We start from the raw sequence: 21,246 nt of genomic DNA on the forward strand, positions 1-21,246 counted from the left end.
ATCTAAAGTCAGCCCTAATAGCTAGACCAAGGGACCCGGTAAACACTATGGCAGCTCGGCTTGCCTACAAAAGGGCTTTGGTTAAACGCAAAGCAGAAGTAAAAGCGTCCATTTTGGAAAACCTGCTAGACCCTGCAATACTTGGTAATAGTACTAAATTTTGGGGTATTATAAACAAACCCCTGTTGGAATCCCCAGGTGATTCCCCTCTAGGCACTAACATATCCGAAGATGATTGGGTCTCCCATTTTAGTTGTATTTTTAATAGTGATATATCTCAGCCTATATATGACAAAGGTGACCCAGGGACTAACACCCTGCGCTTCACGATTTGTGAGGTGGAGAAGGGCATTATGGGCCTAACCAGTAAGAAGGCACCCGGGCCCGATGGTCTGCCCCTGGACCTCTTTAAATCAAGGACATCACTCTGGGCACCCGTTCTCTCTGCTGTATTTAATGCAGCAGTTGACCATGGATGCCCAAAGTCTTGGGGGCTGTCCACAATAGTCCCCGTCTTTAAAAAAGGGGACCGTTACAGCACATCCTGCTACAGGCCAATATCGTTAATCGACTCGGTCGTAAAAGTAGTATGTGGTGTAATCCTGAACAGGTTAACAACCTGGGCTGACGAAAATAACATAATCTCCCCAATCCAGTATGGCTTTAGACCAGGCCATTCTACCATCTCTCAGTGCCTCAACTTATAAATGGTTTTGGGGAAATACACGTTGGCACGTCAGGGCACAGTCCACATGGCTTTTATGGACCTCTCGTCAGCCTTCGACTGTGTCAACAGGGACAAACTATGGGAGGCTATGAGAAATATGGGGGTGGAGCAGACCCTGGTCAATTTCTTGGCGGATTTACACCAGGACACCCGAGCTAACGTGCGATACACCCAGGACCTGAAGGTGACCAGGGGATTCGGAGTACACCGGGGTGTAAGACAGGGCTGCATCCTGGCCCCGTTTCTTTTTAATTTATATATTAATAACTTGGAAAACACTCTTTTAAAAACATGTGTTGACTATCCCTATGTCGGACGCAAAGGGCTACCCGTCTTACTTTACGTGGACGATGGCGTCTTGCTGGCAAGGACCGCAAAAGGGCTTCAATTGCTGCTTGACACCCTTTTATCTTCATGAAATCCCAGGATCTCTCCATTAATAACTCAAAATCATTTGTTATGAACGTAGGTACAGCACATAACAAGGATTTACCATTCTATGTAAATGGGGAGAAGATTCCCACGACAAAAACTTTTTCATATTTGGGGGTCCTGTTCGATAACCAACTGAAATGGGGCCCCTCTGTACAGAAGAAAAAAGGTGGAGATAACACGGGCAAATGCGGCAATTTTTAATTTTGCGAGGAAAATGGGGAAACGGCCAATTGCCGCTCTTTTAAAAGTATCAGGCCAAGAGTGTGGCAATAGGCTGTTATGGAAGTGAGTTATGGGGGCACACAACTGTTAAGCACTTGGTAGTAGTGGAGAACAATTTTATGAAACAGCTCCTGGGGGTCCCGAGAGGAACTGCAAACTTCATAGTGCACGAGGAGCTGGGCTCTCCTTATTTAGGTGACATCATTGCACTTCGGCCTTTAACATTCTGGCTGAAGTGCTGGCTAAATAAGGACCTCCCGCTAAACCACCAGCTCCTGAGAGAAGCACTGACATGGGATAATATGTTAAAAATCCCGTGGCTAAAATATCTGAAAAAATGTTTCTCCGCACTGGGGCGTCCTGAACTCTTCTCAAACCCCGATTCCATCACTGTAACCGACGTAGAGTCCGTGAAAAACACCTTTTCTCTTTTGCAGCTCTTTCAGCGGGAGGAGGTGGAACTAAAGAAAAGCAGTAATAGAAACTATGTTGTCCTACAGACCACACTAAGCATGGAACCTTACTTTACTTGGCCAATGTCGAGCTTTGACCGTTTCTTGTTAATTAGGTTTCGGCTGGACCTCTTTCATTTGTTGCTAGCTGTTCCAAGAGGCAGCCACCAAGGCCAAGTGCTACCTTCCTGCGGCTGCGACTGTGTGTCTCCGCAGGATTTGGCGCACTTTTTATTTTTTTGCCCTTTTTATGATATCCCCCGGAGGGTTTATAAAGCCTCTTCTCAAAAGACTGAACTTTATCCAGGTTAATCCCGCCCTTTGTTACCTACAGCTGCTAAATATTTAATGCACTTTATTCGTAATTAGTTTTTTAAAATTAGCCTTAAAATTTAGAGTCAGCATGGTTGGTTAACGTTTGTTACTGTTGTATGTATCTTTTAACAGATCAATTGTGTTTTACACCTGGGGTCAAAGTGGTTTTTAATCATTCAGTTTTTATGATGTTTTTTAAACTGTGCTTTTATGGTTGTTCTGCTAATAACCGAATAAAGATCTTCTGAATCTGGATATCTGCCTCAATAATTCTGTAACAAATCGGGTAATTAGGGGAAGAAAAAACAAATATACGAAAAGGTTAGCCAAAACCGGTAAGTGTAAGTGGTTTGCCCTAACGCACAGTAACAAATTTGGCAGATCTAAATAATATCAGCAAAACTTGCAGCTAAATATATCAGCCAAAGGGGGCCAACTAGGAAGAAAAAGAAAAAAAAGGAGAAGAAGTCATTTATAGAGAAGTGGCCTACTGTTGTGTAATATAAACAACAAAAAGTAATATCCAACAAAGTTAGGCAAGTAACAAACTGTTTAGACAGATATAACAAAACAGCCTGTATGATTCGAAAGTAAGGAATCAGATTGGTGTAGTATTTAAATGCGAAATTTCCTCATTAAAGATTTTAGTAAAATAACAATTTCTGTAGAATATACTTTCAAAACATAACATAACATGTCAACTGATATTGAGAAGATACAGAGAACATGTTGCGCCATTCCTCCCTATATAGTGAGTCCTGCATACTAAACAATATACAAAAATTTAACATGGAAAAGGTGATTACTGCAGAAGTCTATTGTTTTTCTTGAATAAACTTCAGAGAGCGCTAGAAGAGGCATTATGGCAATGTATTTAAATCATAATACCTGATAATATGAGGATTAAAGTCTTCGTGTCGACTAGCAGCGATGAATATGTGTAAGATGGAGTGCTATTTAAAGAGTTCCACAGTCACCAAAATGGCAGATGTGACGTCTCACGTAAGGTTTGTGTTGCGATGGCAAAAACTAGACCGCTACTGATATTCCAACATGACAAGGTCAGAAGAAGACTTGGCTGGACCAAGGGCTGTTTAAGGCTCAGGGACGGACTGGCTACCGGGCGTTTTGGCATGCTGCCAAGCTGGGGGCTGATGTCACTGCGGTGGGGGCTAATTTCATTGATGAAGACCTGTTGTGCTTCGATATAAACAAAGCAAAATTAATTTCGTTCAACACACGCAGGTCTCCATCAACAAAATCAGCCCCCTGCTCGGCAGCATGCCAAAACATCCAGTAGCCATTCCAGCCCTGTTGAGTTCGCAATAACCCCTAACTCCAGCATCTTGGAGACCTCCTCCTTAATGCTGGCTCTCACCATATCGGACAACCTGTAAATGTTATTCTTCAAAGGCATGCTGTCCCCAATATCAATATCATGGGTACATACTGTAATAAGTTCTGGGGTAAGGGAGGATAAAGAGGCAAACTGCCCCAGCAACTGGATGCATATTTTCTGATGTTCTAGGTTCAGTGTAGGGGAGAGGCTGTCACCCTACACTGACTTATCCTGTTCTGTAAAAGAAAGGAGGTCGGTGTGAGGTTCACTTTTCTCTTCCATCCTATCATTAATGACTATGAGCATTATTAACTCAGACATATCAAAGTGGGGCTTGAGGCGATTGACATGTATGACCCTTAAAGGGTTCCCAGGAGACTTGAGGTCCACCTAGTAGCTGACATTACTGTTGCACTCCTTCACCTCATAAGACCAGACCAGTGGTCTTGTAGGTCCCTGGGTTCCACATGCTCTACCACCAACACTTCTTGTCCAGGCTGAAACTCAACCAGAGTGGCATTCTGGTCATAACATCATTTCATGTCCTCCTGACTGGCTGCCAGAGTCTCCAGCACTAGCTTCTAGAGGGGCACTCCTAGGAGCTTGCTCCCATTCCTTCATCACCAGTCTGTAAGGTCCTTGTACAGGATACCAATACAAAACTTCAAAGGGGCTGAAGCCAAACCTCTTTGCGACCCAAGAATGTCAATGCCCACCCGTTTTTAAAGGGGGTGCCAATGACAGGAAAAGGTTGCAAGGGAACCGTGCGTTTCCCTCCTGACTTGCCACTGGCCTTGCAGGTAGAACATGACCTGCATAATGCATTTGAGGCCAGTAAAAGTGGGAAACAGGCCTACCAAAGGGCTTGTTCTGCCCCAAATGACCTGCCAGGGGTGCATCACTAGCCAGCTTCAATAGGAAGGCTCTGTAGCACTGAGGGACCACAAACACACTGGTTGAACCAGTCTCAGGATCCTTAGGCTCACTATACAGGAGACCATTGTCCCAGAATATCAGGTGATCACCAGAGGTGTTGCCAGCTGCCTGGGTCTCGGCATACTGCCATACACCCACAAGAGTAGGGCATTACCCCGGTACCTTGCTGAACTCCTCCCTCATTGGACACCCTTCCTGCTGCCAGTTGGCCAGCTCCGGCAAGATTCCCAGTTCACCCACATCCTCCCATGCAGGCTCCAAGGTGTCCCCCTAAGGGTCAGACTGTGGCATATTCAGAAGTGGATTGCCCACGCCCTGGCCTTTCCTTATCTTGACTGGCACTTGGGTCAATCTGCCAGACTGCAGGTCCTCCTGACCACCCTCTCGAGATGCCACGGACCATTTGGTCAGACAACCCACTCAGGCAACCCTTATATCTCCAGATGGGACCTGAGCTCCACCTCCTTCAAGGTGGTATACTCCAGATCATTGCCAAGTAGACAATCAACATGCATGGACGGACTCACAGCTTACAGTACCCTAAAGGAACCTGAGACCCATCCCACTCTAAGGGAACTAGAGCAACTGAATAGTGACTCTCATGGTTGTCAGCTGCAACAACTTGGTTAAATTCATAAGGAACTACCTGCTCTGATGTCACCAGATGACATCTGATGGTTGTCATGCTGGTTACATTGTCTCTCCGAGCCTACACCCGCTGCCATTGATGGTGACCCACTGCTTGTATTGTTGCAGGGATTCTGCTTGTACACAGAACTATGCACAGAAAACCTGAACCTTGGTGAATTGTGGTGTACCAAAAAACTCACCTCAGTGCCTAGAACCCCAATCCGACTAGCAATAGTGTTTCATTAATTCTCCGTACTACAGCGAAGCTACAAATGATTAGACGACATAGAACATGCGACTTAGTAAACTTTCAGGAATAGTGGGAAACAAGAACACTCTCTCGCTCTTTCACTCATACTAGTCCACAATGTGAGTAATCAGAGACACAGTATAGTTTCAAATGTTTATTTTAACTAATGTGCTCTAAGATGCAGAATACGCGCCAACACTAGCAGAAAAATGCATAATAATAATACAATCGGCATTGTTACAATTACATAAAGCACAAAAAGGGGAAATCATATTATAATGACAGTGGAAACAGGACTATAATGCCTTTACCACCCTCCCTGTGTTGGGAGCTAGATTATTATAATTATAGAAGACCTCTAGGCTTTGTCAGGGGGACCCCAAACCTCCAAGATCAGATGCAAAGAATAACATCCCAGGAAAATCACAGCTCTTCTTAGTTGGAAAGGCTTTCTCCAAGTGCCTTCTCATGCACGTAATACCATATTAAAAAGCACCCCAGTTTCAGTTGGGCGTCTGTGCGTCCTGGTATGTCTATGTGCGTGGGACTGACCAACGTGCATCAACAGCATACATTGTTATTCGACCTTGAACACGCTGTGCAGACAGAGAGCACAGTGTACTGCTAAATATGTGAAAATCAGATAGTTCTCATGTGAAGAAGCGCCAGCAGTGTATTTACAAGAACAGAGCCATGTAGTGTTGTGTGCAAAAGCAGCAAAACGGTGTCTAAGCCTATATTTCACTTATGCTAACTTAGCAATGTCTGCAGTTAACCCCATATCTTCACTACACCCTCCCCCTGGTCAGGCCAACAGACAATGGACTCAATATAATACAGAGGTCAAGTCAGAGTGAGTAAGAATTAAGTGCATCCATGTTGATGGGAAGATTGGAATGGAAGGAAAAAAAAGGGAGAGGGCAAAAAGCCAGCAAACAAAATATACGGAAAGTTTCCTACCGATGATGAAAGTCAGCCAAGTCAATCGTTGAGTGTACCAGCAAAAAGTTGCAACGGCCTCCAAGAGGAAGTCATTTTTATTGTCAGAAAAGAGAGTTGCGAGAGACGTGAAGCAGCTTCAATTTGGGACAGCTTCCAGATTTCATTGTAAACTGCATTAACCGCATGCGTGCGGGCGGAATTCCGCTCGCACGCTGACTTTTGCGGATTTGCATGTTACGTGACGAGCTGACCTCGTCATGAGCGTGCGAGGAGGCTACCTCATGACGAGCCCAGCTCGTCATGAGCGTGGAAGGGGTTAAGAAATCTCTTTGATCTAGGACCTGCAGGCCCTTTTTTAAAGTCTGTCAAGTCAATGTCATCTGTTAACAAAGACAAATGGTGTTTCACTGACGTTGGGGTTGAGTGTTTTAACCAATTTTGACATAATTTCCCTACTGAATAGGTTGTAAACAAATGGGAACTAGAAAAACGTGGATCAAGTCTATCCTGTATGTAACCAGGGGCCTTGCCTAGCAAACGGTGTTGGCAAGAATCCGAACTTGTTTGCCAAACAAACCAACCTAGGGGGTCCAGGCCAGAAACATTATATGAATCATTTGCAAGTAATGTTCGCAAATCATCAAGGGTCATATCTGTATGATTGTTCCAGGTCTCATAAGCATACAGATTAGGAATTTTAGGGACATTTAATTGTTTTGAAGTGGCCAATCCAAAACAGGTTCTTTAATAAATTGAACTGTTTAAAACCAGGATTTGATCTGGGATGAGGCACGCGCGATGTAAACCTCCGTGTCCTGTACCTGCCAGGATCTAGAACCCCAAACAGATGTAAGATAGACTGTATCTTTACATACCTACAGCTAACTGATCAGAAAAGGATTTGGAATACAGTAACTTTGTGTGGGTGAGCCTGACTTTAGAATTGGACGTAGTATTCATTTTAAAATAAAATGAATCCGGATTGGATTTATTAAAATCAGTGAAGTATGCACATTTTTTCAAAAGTGTTTTTGACTGCCTTCAATGGGAGCTGGGCAATGTTCCCATTGTGTGTAATTAACAACATTTCTAAATGCATTAGCTTTATGCAGGTAATGATGGCCATAATGCTGGGAGCAAAATAAATCAGCATAATTTGCAGAATTTAAATACAGATCCTCAGCATCAAATGCAACATAATACTTTAAATCAGAAAATAAAGACTGAACGGCGTGTACGTCCCAATCATCTGAGCGTATGTTTTGTTTCACTACATCCCCCATTGAAACAGGAAGCACATTTGGAGCATTAACCACCCTGATGGGGCCATAAATTTGGAACTTCACTACATCCCAAACTATTCCATCCATATATGGCCAGGCAGAGATGTTGACAAAAGTCCGGTCTCTTTTCATGATCTGAGAAGCGTGTGGTGCCAAAGTTCCGTCAATCACTCTCACAGGAGAGCATTCAGTAAGGTAGTGACCATTGATTAGAAGGAAAAAGGATGTCACAAATCCAATTGACATGAACAAAAAAATGTTGATGAGCACCAACCAGATGTATGTCCTAGGTGGAACCAAGTAATTCCGTTTAAACCAGGTGACAACATTTTGAGGGGGGGCCCAATGTTGTGGAGTCAGTGTCAAAAGAAAAAAATGACTTTTCAACGGCATTGTCTTGTAAACCAGGTAATGACTCTGTAGTGGGATACGCATATTCAGTGTCTTCATGTAGACTGCAAGCCGGAGGATTCTACTTTGGATTAGTATCAGAGGTCATCTCTATGGCAGTGTCAGCCTGATGTTGTTCGTCGTGTCCAAGACTGTATCCCTTAATATTGCTGGACAGGAAACAGCAGGAGTCATGCTATGAAGAATCGGCCAGTCGTTGTGGGCTCTCAGCTGCAGTTAACATTGCTAGGGGGACCAGGCAAGGGTGTCCTTCTTCGCCTCTACTTTTCGCGCTATATTTGGAGCTGTTACTGCGGCGTTTTGAATCTAATGTGGATATACCACCAATAAAAGGAAATAATTGTATAGTGAAGATACTAGCAAACCCAGACGACGTAGCAATTTTAACATCAAACCCTACCTTAGCGATAAAAGAGGTAGAAGCGGAGGCCCTAATGTTTGGGCAGATATCTGGGTATAGTTTGAACAGAGCCAAAACGCAGATTATAAAGAATACATATACTAGGTGCGATGATAACAGAGTGGTTAGCTCAGCAGTATATTTGGGGGTTTCAGTATCGGCGGACTTGAGAGTAATAGTTGAGAGAAATATGGCTCCTTTAATTTTGAAGGTAAAGAGTGACTTAGAGAGAATGAACAATCTTCATTTTTCCCTGTTGGGATGCACTAATGTAATAAAAATGTTGATACTGCCCAAATTTCTTTATTTTTTTAGAACTATTCCTTTGGTTTTTGAAGTTAAATGGTTTAATTTGTTAGAGAATGTATTGAATAGATTTATTTGTGCACATGGGAAGACCCGGCGTGCATATTATTATTATTATTATTAAATTTTATAGAGCGCGTAGTCACCCGTGAGTATCCCAGCGCTGAGATCGTTATCGTTATATGACCCTTCCAAGAGAGAGAGGAGGGTGGGGGGCCCCTGACTTTGGAATGTACCATATGGCAGCAGCATTACAGTACATGCAGGGACTAATCTGGGGTGGTGGACTCGAGGAAAGAGTTACGATCATGTCCACGGAAGTGTATTCTGCAGTGTTGGGGGTCGAGACAGAAAATTGCTTATTAAATTGTGTAGAATTTGGGTACTACAAAAGGACTAGATTTAAGACCATAGAAGCAGCAGTTAAGATATGGAATGCTTTTTTAAAAAAGGCGAACCTAGGAAGATATAACAGGTATATCAGGCTATATAAGAACAAATCTTTCCCGGTGGAAGTCTTCGCTGATTTAATAATGGCTGGATGGGCGCAAAAAGGGATAATACAGATTGGGGACTTAATGGATTAAGAGGGGATTGTCCAATTTGAAGATTTAACCCGCAAATATGGTGTTGCAAGTAGGGATTTTTTTAAATTTCTACAGATAAGGAGCTTTCTCAGCAATAAGCGGGGTGGGGCAGCGGGCTTTAGTCTAAATGAAATACTGGAGAAAATAGTATTAGGAGGGGATTGTACGATAAGATCTTTCTATGCAAGTCTTGAAAAAGGGAAGGTGGATGACATGGATAAATTTAGTAACAAATGGGTTGAAAAACTGGGGGGGGGAGATTGAAAATTTTGTGGAATCACTTGACCTGGGGCGTACCATCTTATGCTCGGGTCCCCTCCAATCTCAACATTATAAAACTCTGTTTTCGTTGTATCACACACCGGCTAGAATAGCTAAATGGGGAGTTTCGACTGGTACCACCTGCCCTCGTTGTAATGCTGTAGATGCAGATATTGTCCATATGTTTGCCACCTGCCCCCAGCTACACACTATGATTAAAAATATAGAAGAATTTATGGGTAATACTTTAAGAATACGAGTTCAATTGACACCGCTGTTAATATTGCTGGGGAGGGATATGGGGGAAGATTATACCTATAAAGAATTTATGTTTATTGCCACCGCAGTATTAAGGTTGTCAATAGCAAGAGCATGGCTGGATAGGACCCCCCCAGTAATGCAAACTTGGCTTTCAAATTTATTAGGCATGTATAATTTGGAAAAGGCAATATACTCACGCAAGGGGAAAAGGGGAAGAAAGTTAGGATTAAAAATTTGGGAGCCAATTGCGAAATGGAAAGAGACCATGGCAATATAGTAATTTATTTGTTTTGAAAATGGTTTAGGAAATACAGACATTTGCAAATCACAAGCCCAGGTGGATATTGAGTAATGTATTTTATTATTTCCCTTTTGTATTGCATAATAGGAGTAGTCTCATCAAACCAGATGTGGTTAAGTATACATTTTAAATTATTTGACAAATGTATAATATATGTATAATGTATGTGATACAATGTGTAATGGAAATAAAAATGTGGTTTAGAAAAAAAAAAAAGGAGTCATGCTATGAAGAATCGGCCAGTCGTTGTAGTTTGGCATTGTCCACTGAGATGTATCTGTTATCTTTGTGACCAGGAAGTCGTTGAAAAATGACTGTACGAGTTCCCTTCACGCCAAGCACTGGAACCGGTGCTCGATAAGAGTGACCAAACTCTTTCTTGTTCTCCACCTTCTCACGGGCCAGGTCTCCGACTTTGGGTAGCCAGCCAACTACTGGAATCTGTAGTGCAGCTTCAGTGGCGGAGGGTAAATGGTCCTTTGCAAAACTGTCACGGGTCTCTTGCAGTTTCGGTAATACAGCAGAATGATTATCTACGTTAAAGGTGTGAATGTCGTCGCCATGTCTAGACCATCAAGGTCTGGGACATACATTTTCATGCCAAAGAGCATTTATTATGGGGTCCGCCCACCCAGAGATCTTCTAGGGAGATTATTTAGTGCACGTTGTACGCTATACAAATGGGCGAACCAGTTCCTTCCAGTACCTATAACTCTAGCTGTCAAGGATTGCTTTCAGTCACGGTTCATTCGCTCTACAGCTGAGTTGCCCTTAGGCCTGTATGGAGACAAAAATTTGACTTGCACCCCCAAAGACCTCATGGCATCCTTGTACGCCTTAAAGGGGAACGCGGGACCCTAGTCAGAATCGAAGGTGCCACATGCAAAAATTCCCACAAAGAAACGCAAATCCCTGATGACAGTTTGTGCGTTAGCACTGCGTTGTGGCCAGACCCAAAGAAAACGTGTGCATGAATTAACTGCAACTAAGATATACTTATTAGCAGTATCTGAAGAAAATGATCCGCAGTGGTCTAAATAAACACAACTGAATGGTTTATTAGAAATGTACAGCTGTATTTGATGCGGGCGTGTAGCAGTTGAAGGTTTAATCAGCTGACAAATATCACATGAAAGCATATATTTACGGGTTTATTTATACAACCCATGCCACCAGTAATGCTGCTGTAAGATAGAAACAGTCACCAAAACGCCTGCATGTGCTGAGCCATACCTTCGTGTGTGGCTGTTATCAACAAAGTCAGCGGTCCACGTTGGGAATCAACCTGGCACCAACGTCATTTATTCTCACATTGGGAACATTATCGGGACTTAAATGATAAGAGTATTTAGAAGGAAAGCCCTGTGGGTAATTATCTCCCTTCTCTGTAACAGCTATAGCTGCCAAGATGTCATCATCAATCTTACTCCTGGACCTTGTAATTGCTGCAACTGAATATGTGGCTACTGCTGTTTTAGCTGCTTCATCAGCCAAACTATTGCCAACCGCATTTCCTCCTAGGCGTTGATGTCTAAATGTATGAATTACTTGCACCAGAGGCAGACGTTCTTTAAGCTCTGCGACTTGAACCCAAAGCATTTTATGCTTAATTGTGCTGCCTTTGCAATCACAATAGTCATTCTGATACCAAAAGAATAAGTTGTTGTTAAAAGACTGAACACTGTAGTAAGAGTCACTTACAATCAAGGTTGTCACATGAGCATCAGCAAACTCCAGTGCTGGCAGGAGAGCATGCAGCTCTGCTAACTGGGCGGTACAGTCCCCGAGTGCCTGCGTGTGGACAACACTGGACTTGAACTCACCATTCACCATGGTACCGCCCACTATAGCGCAGGCTTCTGAATAAGAATGTTTAGAACCGTCGCCGGTTGCGCTGAACCGTCAGTGTAAATGATACAATGGGTGCATTGACAGAGGAGCAGGTTGAACAAATTCATACTGTAAGAACTCCTGTGTTTGCAATCAGGAGTCAAAGATAAATGTGACATCAGTAGATCCAACGAGGATGTAAAGCTTTTGAATTTGGTACATTGTCTTTCGTCATAGCTTCAAGAGCAGGATATGGTGTTACAACCAACATGCGTTTTCCCTGCACCAGTGCGCCTTCCTTCAGGATCGCCATCTGGACCGCTGTCAAGACTTTTTCAACAGTTGAATAGCGCATTTCAGCCAAAGTGTACAAATGTGACTTGTAAGCAATAGGTACTGTGTCCCCTTCATTAAATGTCAAGTAGGTGAAACCCACTGCGCCTGGCACAATTCGTATTACCAGGTTTGTGTGGTTGTCATGTGTTAACAAGTATTTAGACACAAGAAGATCAGACTGCAAAGATTGCAGTATAACTGAATGTTCCAGAAGCCAGCAGGCTTTTGAAAAGTTTGCTTGTATCAAGGCATATAGGGGCTTGATACACTGGGCATATTCGGGAATGTAAGTTCGACCAAAGCGTACAAAATCCCAGCAAAGATTGCAATTTTTTCAGAGTTGTAGAAGGCAAACATTCACATTTATCCAAGAAGTAAGGCGCCAACCTCTACCTTCATTGTTGAGCTCATAGCCCAGGAACAACGCAATGTACTCTGCAATGTGTGATTTTGCAAAGTTAAATTTGTAACCGTAGTCCACAAACAAAACTATGATGCGGTCCACGCGAGAAAGATGCGAGCATTATTCGTCATCGGTAAGATAAATATCATCAACGCACGAGTACGCATCAGGGTCTATGTTGTCCAACAAGGCGACGACACATGCAGCGTAAACACCAGGGCTGTTTTTTAGCCCATTGCTAATCTTTAAAATTGTTTTTGTTTTCCATTGGAGTTAAAAGCTGTCCATTGACTACTTATAGAGGACAGATTATGACTAAAAAATCCATTGGAAATGTCAAGAGTGGATTTAAATCTTTTTCTTACAAGACTGTCCACGAGGGCAGAACTATGGGCATTCTGAGCCGCACAGGTTCGACAATGAGAGTTCAAATGTCGATAATCCAAAACTAGGAGGTACGAACCATTGGGTTTGGTTACAGTATAAAGGGGGTTATGATTGGTGACACACATGTCTTAATCACTCCTTGATACTCTAATTGCTCTAGAATTTCAGAAATTTGAACTTTTGCCTCCTGCCGGAGGGGATATTGGGGTGGTGGCTGTGGCATAGACCACAATGGTATCTCATGCGGGGGTGAAAGTTTATCCAAAACCAACTGAGTACGGTACAAAGCCGGTGCAAGCACCAAAGCCCACCCTTTCGCAAAAACCATTGCTTGCTCTTTGGGAACAGTGTGTGAAAAACTAGGGAGGATAACATCCTCCCCCTCGGAGTGGCTAAAATAATAGGCGGGGGACAATCTGCCCCAGCTAACAAGATGTCATAAGAAGAAGTCAGATTCCCTTTAACAACATGTTGAATATCATCTTCAATCAGAAATACTATGTCATATAATCTGTCAGCCGGAGCCACTCAGGTGTCAGCAGTTTCAACTGTGATGAAAGTGTCAGTTGCGGTCGCCTTCAGAAATGGACACAGTGCTTGTCGCACTATTGTAACCTCCGCTGTGCTGTCTAGCAGCGTTACTGCCCATGTTAGGTTCCGAAGTTGGGTTCTCACCGTCTGTGGAATATCTTGCTATTAAAACAGCAACTTTGATGAGGAAAATCATCCTCCTTTCCATTACTATCAGTCTGACGAGGTTGCTCGCATTCTTGTGTGGCACCTCGACCTCTGCCGCAATCCTTGCGATTGCCTCCACCGGCTTGTGAGCCTGATGTTTCCTGCGAAGAATGAGAGAACGCTGATCAGGGACCTGAAACCTGTCAGGAGACCTAATTCTAGTGCGGTTGCACAAATCCTAAGTGCGCTCGGGTATCGGTGATGCAGCACGCGACCCTTGTTTCTGTTGTTGCTTCTCCTGTTTTTTATTTTTCCTATCCTTTTTAGGAAAAATAGGACGGTCGTCTTTATTAGACCGCACCGTCTAAGTTTGCTATTGTGCCGGTATTTTAGAAAAAGGTTGAAAAACCAAACTATTGCATCCAATGGTCTTATAAGTATTAGCAATAATTTTCGGTAACTCTCGGGTTTTCGCATCCTCTGGGGCAAGGCGCAAAGCATTAGACACCTGAAAGTTAACCGCATCTCCCTTTACATTTGTAAGGATGAGACCAGCAACTACGTCAAACACTCCGACAAGCCTCATTCCCAAATCAACCGCCGCCTACGGGCCGTGCTCATCCTGAACACGCTTAATCACGGAGGGCAGCACAGTCATAGAAGATGTGCCGAAACACTTTGCTTACACTGCTGCGAATACTATACTCCAATTCTCACAATCGGTTACCTCTGGTATTAAGTCGTTCTGCAAACTAAGTGTAAGGATCCTGTGTCTTTCCACAGGAGTGGTATTAGGAAATACTGCTTCCAGCTGGTCAAATTTCTGAGCAAGCCAGTAAGATAAATCATCCTTATTCTGGGGAAGCTTTCCCATAACCGAATTAACCATGACAGGACTAATCTGCATCTCGACCGGTCCAGCTGGTTGCGCCGCTATCTCAGGTGCTCCCACCTGGAGATTGTGGGAAACATATGGAACTAGAGCCCAATGTACCTCAATTAAAGAGGTGTACAAGACATGCAATTCATCTACAGTGGCTGCTAGATAACGTGGATGAGGTGTGTACCCGGCCAAAACTGGCTAAGTGGCCACAGGAATCGACAAAGGGCCTAAACGGACCGGAGTCACTGTGTGGGGAAGGGCGTCATTAAACCAAATACGGTGTTGCCATGCCGAAATCTGAACTTCGAGTGTTGTATATGGGCAATATAAACAGGTATCGTGATGGGAGTGTATGTTTGGAACAAGTTTACATCTCCATTCACTACCTGAGAGGTTACTCAAGAGTAGAATACCTCAAAGTGGTAAGTCGGGTTAGGCACTCCGTGTGCAGTCAAATGACGACGGAGTGGTGCACATCTATGCCCAGCAATATCGGTTGCAGCCATAATGACAAAGAAAAGGAAAACAACTTATTTGTGTGGCAGCACAAAAAGGGTAAGCAATTCAATATAATAATAACATCTTTTTTTTTTATTTCAAGCTTGAATGAACCTATAACACATCAGTATAGGTAGGTTTTGCCGTCACAACTGTTTTCCGGAAACAGGAGGGAGCGTATTGTGGACAAGTACAAGAACTACCAAAGTGTTTTGAATATAAGTACCAGACCACACGTTAGGTGCGCCATATTGCAGGGATTCTGCTATTGCAAAGAACATTGCGCAGGAAACCAGGACCTCGGTGTATTGTGGTGTACCAAAAAACCCACCTCAGTGCCTAGAACCCTAATCCAACTAGCAATAGTGTCTCATTCGTTCTCCGTACTACAGCAAAGCTACCAATGATTAGACAACGTAGAACATGCAACTTAGTAAACTCTCAGGAATAGTGGGAAACAAGAACACTCTTTTGCTCTAACACTCATACTAGTCCACAACGTGAGTAATCAGAGACAAAGTATAGTTTAAAATGTTTATTTTAACTAACGTGTGCTAAGATGCAGTATACGCGCCAGCACTAGCAGAAACATGAATAAGAATAATACAATTAGCATTGTTACAATTCCATAAAGCACAAAAGGGGAACTCATATTATAATGACAGTGGAACCAGGACTATAATGCCTTTACCACTCTCCACATGCCGGTAGCTAGAATATTATAATTATAGAAGACCTCTAAGCTTTATCAGGGGGACCCCATACCTCCAAGATCAGATGCAATGAATCACATACCAGGACAATCACAGCTCTTCTTAGTTGGAAAGGTTTTCTCCAAGTGCCTTCTCATGCATGCAATGCCATATTAAAAAGCACCAGAGTTTCAGTTGGGCAGCTGTGCCTCCTGTTATGTCTATGTGCGTGGGACTGACCAACATGAATCAACAGCATACATTGTTATTCAACCTTGAACACGCTGTGCAGACAGAGAGCACAGTGTACAACTAGATATGTGAAAAGCAGACAGTTCTCATGTGAAGAAGCGCAAGCAGTGTATATACGAGAAAAGAGCCATGTAGTGTTGTGTGAAAATGTTGCAAAATGGTGTCTAAGCCTATATTTCACTTATGGTAACCTAGCAATGTCTGCAGTCAACCACATATCCTCACTACAATATGTCATAGTATTACTAGGCATGTGAGTTTTCTGCATCATCTCTCTGTCACCCAGGGACATTATGGTAATCTCTACTCTGTCCCTCATACTATCTGGGACAATCTCCTCCCCAAGCGCTACACTAGCCAATCCCAGTGACTGGCCACTGGTGGAGGCTGGACCTGCTTGGAATGGGCCCCTTTGAATTGCCTTACCCGTTGGCACTCAAAAGACGTAGGGGTACCTTCCCTGAAGACTTAGTGTTAGGGAAACATCTCTTCTTCTCAGTTGGGGGATGGTAGTCCTGACCCAAAGTACTAGTTTGAGGCCCTTTAGAGAACACCTTGTGTTTATTTTTTATCTCCCCCTCCTTCTTCTGATGGTGACCCAGCCCACTCCTGTGGAGATCTCCCCAAAGATACCTTCATATGAACCGTTGGGCTGACCCAGCAGACCACCAACTTAGTAGTCTACCAGGGGTCAGACAGCCTACTGTCAATAAGGTGATGGCACAGATCTGTAAAACAAAGACTGGACATATGCTCCTTTGCAATCAAATTGTAGAGCCCCTGATAATGCTTTACTTCACTGCCCTTCCCCCAACAATCCAGTGCCTTGCAAAAGGGATCAAAACAATCCACCCAGGTGATGGGGCAATTTCTGTCTCTCCCCGACATTTTGGGGTCAGACCATATTTCCTTATAAGGGTGTCTTCATAGGGATATACCTCCTTCTGCCCTTTTCTTCAATGTGACCCTCCCCTCGCTAGGGATAAGTATCCAAAGACTAGTCTGAAAATACTCCCCAGGGATCATGTGCATCTGTAAGGCAATCTCATAACCCTCAAGACACTTATCAATCTCATCTCCTACAACAAAGTCAGGCACCAGAGCTTTAGGGATCCATATCCTCTTGTCTCCAGAAGGCACTGTAGGTACGCTGCCAAAATTCCTGCTGGACTCTGCCTTCTTAGCTCTAATGTCGAGCTCTCTGAGACTTAGCTCATGGGCCATTCTCTTTTCCTCCATGGGTAGTCTCTTCTCCTCTAAGGCTCGGTCTTTCTGCAGTTTCAATTTGGTCAGCTCTAACTTGGGCTCCCTTTCTTCCCTCCTATCCTCCAGCTTCTCTGGGGTCAGGCCCCTGGAATACACCCTGCTCTCTGTATGGGAAGGGATTTCCAGTGTTGGGAGTTGGTTACCCCCTCCACAATAGACTGTACACCAAGCTCCAGCAGTTGGTCCTGCTCAGGTCCTTCTTTTTGCTCCTCATCATCTGTTGTTGACTGATGGAGCTCTTCCAATGCCCTCAAAGCCTTCTGGAGCCCTGCCTTTTTAGTGCTTCTCTTATTAGACAGCCCTGTCTCTTGATAGAACTCCTTAAGAAGGGCCACAGTGTAGCTCTCCAGGATGGCCATCTCAAACTCAATATTTGCACGTGGGGTCACAAACATAACAGAATGAGAATACATTTGGAAAAAGCATAAAGAGACAATCAGGGAGATACTAAACTCAAATTGGTCTTGGATATGGGATGGTAGTGTACAACAATTCACTGTATGGCACTGCACAAAGACAAGACCTATTCTCACCGCTGATCATCAATTTTAAAGATTGGGTTACTGGATGACTGGGGTATGATCCTTGGTCAAGCAGCAACTACAATCCTAGTCAGGGAAAAGCACAATAAAACCCCAAATTAGCTTGTGCTCACCCCCTGGTAGCTTGGCACAGAGCAACTTAAATGTAATGTGTAAAGTATTTGTGCAACACTTCAAACAAGTAACAGTAAAAACACCACACAAAAAGTTTAGAAAAACAGAGTAATTTTTAATAAATAAAATAAGACCAAAATGACACAACTCCGATCAGTAAAACAGAAAAATTTAATTTTAAAAGTTTAAGTTGAAACAGCGCCAAAAAGCACAATGCTCCAACAAGTGATATCTGTTCATGATATATCAGGACAAAGTCACAAGTGCAGGCTGAACGTGATGGAGCACGGGCCAGCTACAGGGACCCAGGTAGGCTCACTGAACACAGTACCTTAAATCCTGGTTGAGAAGTGTTGCGTGGATCCAGGTCAAAGAATCGCTGTACAATCGAAGCAATACACCATTTATGAGATGCAGAGAGGCTGCGATGCAAGGTCCTGTTGCGTCATCTGAGGATCCTGTTGAGTGGGCTTGCAATGCGGAGTCCTGGCATCAGAGTGTGGCGCACAGCAGTAGATGCATCAGTTCGGAAGAGCTGCGAGGCTGCGATGCGGACTCTGGCATCATTGTCATGGCTGCAATCGACAAGAGATGCGAGGACCTGAGTCGAAGATGCCTGCTCTTTCTGCGATTTGTTTTGTAGACTGCGAGGGTGATGTTGGCCTACTGTGCCAGGCCCAATCCATGCAGCATCAGTGATACATCGGTTCTACTTGAGGATGTGCTGCTCAGCGGAAAAGATGCATTGGTTCTTCTGGTAAGCACCTTAGGCCGACTTCCAAGGGTCCAGGACTGGGCTGGCACCACTTGGCAGAGTAGACTTAAAGATAGCGGCGTCCCGGTTCAAGGTTGTTGAAAGCCTGTAATGTCCCTGGGGCTTCAGATCAGGAGGTGAGCCAACGAAACCTTGGAGTGACTCTGGGTTCTGGATTCAAGAGATTCAGGACCAGCTCTACTCACCAAGGCAATAGGGCCGCAGGCAACAGGTCAGCACAGAAAAGCAGGACTTCAGCAGAGTAGCAGTCCAGCAGAGGGGCAGCCCTTTCAGTAACACAGCAGCCCTTCTTCCTGCTAAAATATTCACAGGACCAAAAGTGTACTGAAGAGGTGGTGTATGTGGTCCTTCTTTTATTCACAATTGGGCCTTTGAAGTAGGAAGAAGCTTCTAGAGGCATGCCTTTGAAGTGCACAGATATTATGCCCTGGTATCCCTGGCTCCAGACTAAATACAGGGGGTAAGCAGTCCTTTGTGCGGCGACAGGACACAGCCTATTCATGTGTAAGTGAAGCTGGGTTCATTTTCTCCCTCACATCCTGTCAGTGATAGCCCACTCAGTCATACCTAAGCTCCCATTGTGTGTGGCAGTCTAAGAGAATTGCACAAAGCCCAACTGCCAACTGGCAACTACACTCAGACACAGGGACAAAGACAAAGGGGCCGATTATGATAGCGGTTAATCTGCATCCTCCGGGCCGACGGAAGCCACCGCCGGGCCAGAGGATGCGGATTAACCGCTGCGGACTGAAGAAATACCCCCGTCTGATTAGGATGGCGGGGGGATATTTTTTATGACTGCAGCTTTCCCGCCGCGGTCGCCTTCCGACCGCGGCGGAAAAGCTCTAACATGGCTGGCGGTGTCCATCAGACACCGCCAGGCATATTAGGATTGCTGCGGTTGTATGCCTTTCCACGGCGGCATTTCCGCCGTGGAAAGGCATACGGTCTTTTGTTAGGGGGCCCCCAGGGGTGAAGGGGGGGGGGGTGGGGGTTGCACATGGGGGGTACCTATGGTACCCCCCTGCCTTTGCGTGCACAAAGTGCCGCTTCGTGCATGCAAAGGAAAACATGCATTTTTTAACCTAAATGTAGAGGATGTGACCGCCAGGGTGGCGGTCACATCCTAATTGCCATGGAGGGACCACCGCTGCCCATGCGGACGGTCCCTCTTCCTTGGGGGTGGCGGACGGACACAAGTCCGCCCACCATCCTAATAGGGCCCATAGTGCGGACACCAAATTGTTGGGTAAAAAAATGCCAACTTTCTAAAAATGCAAAAAGAACAGTTGATGGACAGTTGATGGAACTGGGGTGGTGTGGAGTGCAAAAAAACGATGGATTTAGGCCCAGATCTCTGTACTGGGGTGAATGAATGACATTGTTCTGCATTCTGTCCATCAACTGTTGGTTTGCATTTGTCACCCCGAGTGGGATGGGTATGCTCAGACGTGAGTCCCATGCTCTCCACACCACTGGAGTCAAGCTATCCTGGCTGAAGACGGCTGATAGCCAGAAACCGGTCCTAGGATGCTTGATTCCGGTCCAGGAAAGACATGGCTTGGCAGTTCGGGCTGGACTGTTCCCATGAGGCACAGGTTCAAGGCTGATTTGCGTATGGCCTTGTCTGAACTGGGGTGGTGTGGAGCGCAAAAAAACGATGGATGTAGGCCCAGATCTCTGCACTGGGGTGAATGTATGACATTGTTCTGCATTCTGTCCATCAACTGTTGTTTTGCATTTGTCACCCCGAGTGGGATGGGTATGCTCAGACGTGAGTCCCATGCTCTCCACACCACTGGAGTCAAGCTATCCTGCCTGAAGACGGCTGATAGCCAGAAACCGGTCCTAGGATGCTTGATTCCGGTCCAGGAAAGACATGGCTTGACAGTTGGGCCTGGACTGTTCCCATGAGGCACAGGATCAAGGCTGATATGCATATGGCGATGTCTGAACTGGGGTGGTGTGGAGTGAAAAAAAACGATGGATTTAGGCCCAGATCTCTGTACTGGGGTGAATGTATGACATTGTTCTGCATTCTGTTCATCAACTGTTGTTTTGCATTTGTCACCCCGAGTGGGATGGGTATGCTCAGACGTGAGTCCCATGCTCTCCACACCACTGGAGTCAAGCTATCCTGGCTGAAGACGGCTCATAGCCAGAAACCGGTCCTAGAATGCTTGATTCCGGTCCAGGAAGGACATGGCTTGGCAGTTCGGGCTGGACTGTTCCCATGAGGCACAGGGTCAAGGCTGATTTGCATATGGCCGTGCCTGAACTGGGGTGGTGTGGAGTGCAAAAAACACGATGGATTTAGGCCCAGATCTCTGTACTGGGGTGAATGTATGACATTGTTCTGCATTCTGTCCATCAACTGTTGTTTTGCATTTGTCACCCCTAGTGGGATGGGTATGCTCAGACGTGAGTCCCATGCTCTCCACACCACTGGAGTCAAGCTATCCTGGCTGAAGACGGCTGATAGCCAGAAACCGGTCCTAGGATGCTTGATTCGGGTGCAGGAAAGACATGGCT

The sequence above is a fragment of the Lissotriton helveticus genome, chromosome 5_1 (assembly GCF_964261635.1).
Source record: "Lissotriton helveticus chromosome 5_1, aLisHel1.1, whole genome shotgun sequence".
NCBI lineage: Eukaryota > Metazoa > Chordata > Amphibia > Caudata > Salamandridae > Lissotriton > Lissotriton helveticus.